Source organism: Penaeus japonicus, unplaced genomic scaffold (genome assembly GCF_977035675.1).
Source record: "Penaeus japonicus unplaced genomic scaffold, GWHDUDI00000001_assembly GWHDUDI00000021, whole genome shotgun sequence".
In the NCBI taxonomy this organism is placed as follows: Eukaryota; Metazoa; Arthropoda; class Malacostraca; order Decapoda; family Penaeidae; genus Penaeus; species Penaeus japonicus.
Genome location: NW_028234423.1, coordinates 31,359,628 through 31,366,221, shown reverse-complemented (window position 1 = coordinate 31,366,221; position 6,594 = coordinate 31,359,628). Strand labels below are relative to the sequence as shown.

Below are 6,594 nucleotides of genomic sequence, written 5' to 3'. Positions count from 1 at the left end.
GGGGGCCGTTAGTTGTCACGTGGCTTTTTTTAGGATGTAAACAAACGCTGAGCTGTTACTGGTTCTCTCTCTCTTTCTTTCTTTCTTTCTCTTTCCCTCCCTCTCTCTTTCTTTCTCTTTCTCTCGCCCTCCCTCTCCTGCTCCTCAACCCCCTTTCCCTCCCCCTCGTCCCATCTCGATCTCAAATTTGAATTTTAAAAACGCGTTCCACACTATACCGTATTCGCCCAGCATACATCCTGTACTAACATCAACTGTCAAAAGTTTTCCATCCCTTTTAGCCGTCTGTAAAAATTGTCTTTCTTGTTTTATCGTAAATTTAGTGTTTTTGGTACATTGGGGTCTTTGCAAATTGCTAAATTCAGATATGTATCGGTGTACGAAACTTGAGATACGTGAATCCAGACAAACTATTATTGTTTTTTGTTTTTGTTTTTGTTTTTTAATGTTTACGGTTTCGCTGCAACAAAAACTGCATAGAGCTGAGATTGAAGTTGAGATGTTCAAAGGTAATTTCCATCTTGCATATTCCATGACATCAAAAAACCGACGAATTCCCTTGTCGTTTAAGGAACAGAAACGAAATTGTCAGAAAACTTTCACATAATGATTTTTCTTCCCTGTCGCTACGGGGAAACTCTGCTATTAAGATCTCTACTTCAACATCAGTTTCTTTCCCCTCCGCCCCCCCCACCCCACCCCTCTTTTGGTCAAAGGCGTGCCAGACAGAGTCATTCCTTAAGGGGGTGTGGTGGGGGAGGGGGGGAAGAGAAATCTGCGTTTACTAAGAGCCGCTATCCCCTCGTCTCCCCCCTCCCCTTCCCTCTCTTCTCACCTGTTCATTTCTTTCTTCCCCTTCATTCTCTCTCTCCTGTCTCTTCGATTTTCCCTTTTCCCTCTCTCCTTCCCCTTCCCTTACCCTCCCATCTCTACTTTCTACTTCTTCCCTTCCTTCTCTTCTCTCTTCTTTTTCACCTCCCCTCCCCTCCCCTCTCTCTCTCCTTTTTCACCTCCGCTCCCCTCTCTCCTTCCTCCTCCCTCCCCTCCCTTTACCTCTCTCCTCCCTCTTCCCCTCCCCTCCCCCCCTCCCCTTCCCCCTTTCTCCTTTCCCTTTGATGGCCAAAGCTTCCTGGTTGCATGTCATTCTCAGAGGTTAGACGTTGCAAGCAACTGCACGAGATAACCGCGATAATTTTGCAGTTAATTGTAGCCATAATATTTTTCCTATTAAAGATAATCACTTCAGTAATAATGGCGAGGGGTGGTAGAGATGGCATCATCGGAATATATCGGATAGGAGGTCGTGTTGTATACCGACGGTTGCCTGAGGCAAATAAATAAAATGACATTGATAATACAAGCTTGTTTAAACCAAATATATATTTTTTTCTTTTTTTTTTTATATATATAATCAGTGTTATATTCTTCGTGACTTGGGTCGCTTTTCCTTCATTGATTCTTCTCTTGTTCCTGTTTTATGCAAGTAAAATCCACTTATTTTAGATTCCTGTCGATTCTGATGGAAATGCACGCGCGCGCGCACACACGCACACACACACACACACACACACACGCACGCACGCACGCACACACACACACACACACACACACACACACACACACACACACACACACACACACACACACACACACACACGCACGCACGCACACACACACGCACACACACGTCCTTAACATGTTTTTCCCTCAGCTTCCTTTGTGCAATAGCACCGATCTTAAATGCTCAAGTTCAGTACTCTTATTCTTAGATAGGTCATAGAGGGAAAGCGGCACTTGAAGGCTGAACTTGTGACTTCAAGGGCAACCTACCTACCTCCTCTTGCCCGGCCTTCGCGTGTGTATGTGTGCGTGTGCGTGAGTGTAGGTCTACCGCGCGTGGGGATTACCTGTGCCGACGTATGTATAACTACTTCACGCTTGACTGTCTTCCGAGGCTTTTGTTTACGTAATTCCAAGACCAGTGAGAGTCGAGTCATTAGCATGGGAGAGTGACAGGTGGCGCGCTTCACGTTCAGGCTTTGTTTATGTTTTGTTTATGTTTGGGAATGTGGTTGTCTTAACCCATTAGCGAGATGACAGTGTGGGGGTGGGTGGTGGGTGGTGGGGGGAGACATGCTCAACATGTGGGTCTGTATTATTATTGTGGCGTTTGTGTGTTTGGGTTGTATTGTTCTTATATAGCAAAATGGGGGGAAGGGGGGAAGTTTGAAGTTGATCGAAGTGACTGCAAATCATCGTCCTCTGTCCTCTTAGTTGCGAAAGACTTTATAGACTAGAAATAAGTCCTTTTTTTTTCAAATCTAATCGCCCGAGACCAGGTTGGAAAATGGACACGTCCTTCTGACCCTCCTCTATAAGGACTAGTTCACACAGAAAACGCGATTTGCCACTTAAATTAAGTCGAGATCCTGAAGAAGTGAACACGTGCGCTGGCTGCGGGGGTAGGTGGGTGGGGGGGGCGTTAAAGGATGGAAGGAGGGGGGGAGAGGGTAGGTCGTTGGGGGAAAGACTAAAAAAAAAAGGGAATAACAAAGGAGGAAGACTTAGAAAATTGATAAAGTGCAATAGATAGAGGGAGAAGGATTAGATTATGAATAAAAGGTACTACGAATAGGGAAAGACATGACTGGAGAAGAAGGGAGTTGCAAGGTTCCAGGAGATGGGGGGGGAAGGGGGAGGGGGAGGGGGAGCGGTATCGGAGACGATATTGATGCTTAATAGGAAGAGGAGGAGAAAGGGAAAGCAGAGATGATATAACGATAGGGAGACGAGACGCACCAGATGTGGAACCGGAAGAAGGGGAGGGGAGGAGGAGGAGGAGGGGGGAGCGGGGCGGGAGGGTGAGAGATTGGAAGCTGAGGAAGACGAAGGCGGGGGGAAGGGGGGGAGGGTAGTCAGAGTCTCAGGGGTAAAGGGGGAAAGGGGGGGGGGGGAGCTGAGGTGAACGGCCTCGGCGTCTTAAAGCTCTTTTCTGGTGGGCGTCTGGACCCACGTCTAGTCTTCAGGAGTGTTATTCTTATCGGAAGGAAAAGGGCAGTGGGATGGGGGTGGGTGGGTGGGGGAGGTTGGCTGGCGGAGGGGGGGAGGGGGGGGGGCATGGCGCGCTCGATATCTCTTAGGCTCCGAGTATCATTGGATTATCATGGGCGTCTCTTTTAGTGTTTTTTTTTTTTTTAAGATTATTTCGGGAATAGTGTAAAACCCGCGAGGTGACATTGACCATTATAGGGATCTTTTTTAGGGAATTTTGAGCTGGGATTCTCCAGCAGCTTTCGCTCATGAATGGAAGGAAGGAAGGAAGGTCGTGGCAACGGCACACCCTCAAGACACACCGCAGAGGACACCCCGTCCTTGTTTGTCACTTGTCAGTCACTTGTCACGAGCGAAAGCTGTCATCGATTCCACCTTGGGCTGCGATCGGCCCGTCGGTGTCAGTCTTGTTCCCATTCCCGGTTGGAAGGAATCCTCTGGAATTTATAGATTCCTGTCGATTATCTCGTCGCTTGTCACAACGCACGCGGAAGGATTAGTCGCTCATGGCTTCGGAATTCGATGTCTCTCGAACTCCCCCAAGATTATGATGTCCATCGGCCGACGTGTCTCAAGGAGGCTGCTTGAATTGCTTTCCTTTCTTGTCGGGTCTCGGAAGAACAAAATTACTCTTTGTACGCACGGTGTGGTTATGATATACTGTGGTATATTTATGATATTGATGTAGTATGCTTATCATACTAATGCAATTTGATACAACTGTTGTAGTATGTTTATGATACTAGCGTAATAAGATTATACAACTGCTGTACTATGGTTATGATGATGATTTATTATAATACCACTGTAGTATAATTAGAATACATCTCCATTACGTTTATAATTGAAACAACACATCACACTCTCCTATTCCTCTCGTTGGTTGATGCTGCTACGCCGTACTGTACCCTACCCTCATGCCGTGGACAAGGAAGAACCCATTATAGAACCCCCTGGAACCCCCTAGAACCCCCTAGAAGACCCCGAGTCCGTACCCGACGAATCGATTCCCTTAGGGTCTCGGGTACGGTCACACGTGGAAGGCGGTGCTGGGGGTGGAGGGAGGGGGAGGGGGAGGGGGCGCCGGTGTGTGATAGATAAAAGGTTCCCTCAGGATGCAGGCACGGTAATAAAGGCAGAAGAGGAGGAGCCTTTTTCATCTTGGTAGTTCTTTCTTGTTTTTTTTTTTTTTCGACTCTTAAAAAAAATCATTTTTTGCTTTGCTTCATATTTTTCTTGATTTTTCGAGAATTTCTTTCTCAGGTTTAATTTATTATTATCATTATTTTTTTTTTACATTTTTTTTTTTTTTTTCGAAGAGGTGAAGGAGATTCAGGAGAATAATTTCCTCTTCCTTCTCGTCTGCTTCTTCTTTTTACATATTTAATCTCTGGCTTTAGGACTTCCGGAAACGCAAGGTTGAAGTTTTAAGTGACACGACTCCTTCTGCAACATATTTAATAGGTTTCGTCTCTCTCTCTCTCTCTCTCTCTCTCTCTCTCTCTCTCTCTCTCTCTCTCTCTCTCTCTCTCTCTCTCTCTCTCTCTCTCTCTCTCTCTCTCTCTTCTCCATTACTCGTCTTCGTTTTGTATTTCTTTCTCTTCCTCCTCCCTCTTCCTTTTCCCACGCTTCTCTTCCCTTTTTTCCTCTCTACCTCCTTTTCTCCTCTCTTATTTACCTTTCATCTTTCTTACTCCTCCCCCTCTTTATTCCTCCTCCTTCATCTCCTTTTCCCTCTTCGTCCTCCTCCTCCTCCTTATCTCCTTCCTCACTTACCTTTCATCTTCCTTACTCCTCCCCCTCCTTATTCCTCCTCCTTCATCTCCTTTTCCCTCTTCCATCCTCCTCCTCCTCCTCCTCTCATCTCCTCTCAAAGACTCGTGATCTTGCCAAAGGATTCGCCAATCACCGCTCGCTCGTCGTGTTTATATTTGCCTTTACGTATCGGGTCATTAAGCTAAAAACTTCGCCTCCGGTCTTAGGCATACGTTATACGCCCCCTCCTTCCCCCCCCCTCCCCCCCTCCCCGTCTTTTTGGCGATTGCTTTACTGGGGACCCATTTTGCAACGATACTTATTGCATATTTGCGGGGCTCTGCATTTTCCTCTGTGACGTCGGGTCGTGAATTGCTAACTTGGAGTTTGGGGTTTTATTATTTCATTTTTCTTTTCACTTTTTTTTTTTTTTTTGTTGATAAAGGGCGGCTTCTAGTAAGGGGTGAAGACCCATTTTCTCGATTTTTTTTCTTCAGAATCGTTGGTTAGTTTTTATTTTTGTTCAATATTTTTATATGATTATTTTTTTATTTTATTTTTTCAATTTTATCCTCTTTTTCTTTGGCAACATTATCCTCTCCTCTTTGAGTCTTAGCTGATTGAGAATTTTTTTTTTTTTATATAGTAGGACTCTTCATGTATAGCAACCCTCTAGTTACACTTAATCTTATGTTTTTTTTTCGGGATACGCTAACGGGGAAAAAAAACATGAAAACACAAATATTCCTTGTTTGATTTTTGACTTGGTCAGCATGCTTCCGTCACATTGTATTGACTGTTATAATATTCCCCCCCACTTGTATTATTCTCCCATCTTATATAAGCAATGACGTTTGTCTGTATTCTGTCGCAGTGAAATTCACATGTAAAACCCCTCATTGAACCTCGCCATCAACTTGCATTATCTCGCAATCAAGTTCGAATCGACACTTCGCTGAAGATCACTGGAGCAATGACCTTTGGTTGGTTGCCATGGCGACGCGTCCTTCTAAAAAGGGAGTCGGGACAGTCGCCGTAAAGTAACTTGCTTTAAGAGCCTTCTGCGTGTCTTTGGTGTTGCTAAATTGAGCTTTGTGGGTTTTACTTACTTTGATAAAATTGCAGTGTGTTGCAATAATTCTTCTTGGGTGTTTTTTATTTGTCGAATAACTTGGATTTCGGTTTGTTATTGTTGTTTGTAAATGATCGAGAGAGAGACGTTAGTGTTATCGCCAGCTTTATATAAAAGCGGATTTATTCGATATAAGAAAGACTTTATCCCATTACTTGTACTTTTCTTACATTATTTGTTCAATCTCTTCATATCTTGGGTATCCTAATTCCCCTCGAATTCTTCCATACTTTATTTTTATATAAACTGACCTTGAGCAAGTTCAAAGTCAAGCTGAAGGCATGTGCACAGCTGGTTGGTGTCCTAGATGGCATGTGCGTGCGTGTGTGCGTGCGTTCGTGCGCATGCGACACTTCCCCCTCCCCTTCCCCCTTCTATCATACTACCCCCCTCACTCACTCACCCCACCCACCTCCCCTTACCCCCCCACGCACACCCTTGGCCTCTGGGTATGTGTCCGGAATGGAGTGGGTGTTGTCAGAGATGGGGGGAGGGGGAGGGGGAGACGGGGTGGAAAGAGAGTGAAAATATGATGTTGCTTTTTGTCATTTGTCTTGCTCTTCTTCCTCCTTCTCCTCCTTCTTCTCCTTCTCCTCCTCCTTCTCTTTCTCCTTCTCCTTCTCCTTCTCCTCTTCCTCCTCCTCCTCCTCCTCCTC

General features: G+C 45.3%; 1 protein-coding gene across 2 annotated transcripts in view; it reads left to right on the top strand.

Annotated features, from left to right (window-relative positions):
- The window catches only part of stai (stathmin), an 86,299-nt gene that overhangs the window by 1,041 nt on the left and 78,664 nt on the right, over positions 1–6,594 (top strand). The gene's annotated exons all lie outside the window — the stretch shown is intronic.